Here is a 689-nt window from a genome sequence, read left to right as displayed (position 1 = left end):
TAACCAATCTTCTTCTTTATTTTCCTATATACCCAATTAATGCCATGTTGGCATAAATTACTACTACTTTTTCTTTCTATACTCCTGCACACCTGTGCCATTGTGTTCTCTCATCCAGCCCTTGTCTCTATGTAAAGAGAGACCATTTGGTACAGTATTTCCTTTGTCTGGACAGCAGACGCACATTTTCTACTTACCAGGGATGAGTACTCTCCCATCCAGCCGTTTACTGCCATACTCCACAGGAGACGCCTAATCTCGTCTGATCTTGGAAGCTAAGCTCTGGCAGGCCTGGTTAGTACTTGTCTGGGAGACTGCCAAGGAATACCAGGTGCAGTAAACAGCCTTGCTGGAAAGCAGAAGGAATAATCCCTCATTATCTCTTCTACAATTTCCCTACACTAATCTTTTATACCTACAGTATCCGAGAGCTGTTTGTACAAGTTTCTTGGGAATATAATATTTTCCTTTATTTGGACAAACCAACATTTCTTTCCTCCACCATAACCATTAAGCAGATTATAAACATTTTGAATAATTTGCAGAATCAAGATGCCTATGGTGACACCACTGTTAGATATTTAAACAGAAGGTGAAGCAACATCAAATTAGGCAACAAACCCTTCCTTTCTCATTATTACATCAGCAATTATCTATTGTGCTGTAATTACCTCACGGGACACCATTCT

General features: G+C 39.8%; 1 pseudogene; it reads left to right on the top strand.

The window, feature by feature from the left end:
- The first annotated feature begins 224 nt into the window (after positions 1–224).
- Positions 225–343, top strand: LOC135051391 (5S ribosomal RNA; annotated as a pseudogene).
- The last annotated feature ends 346 nt before the right edge of the window (positions 344–689 follow it).

This window comes from Pseudophryne corroboree, chromosome 2 (genome assembly GCF_028390025.1).
Source record: "Pseudophryne corroboree isolate aPseCor3 chromosome 2, aPseCor3.hap2, whole genome shotgun sequence".
NCBI classification, from domain to species: domain Eukaryota; kingdom Metazoa; phylum Chordata; class Amphibia; order Anura; family Myobatrachidae; genus Pseudophryne; species Pseudophryne corroboree.
Note: the sequence above shows the minus strand (reverse complement) of the source record. Positions and strands in the feature narration are given on the sequence as shown.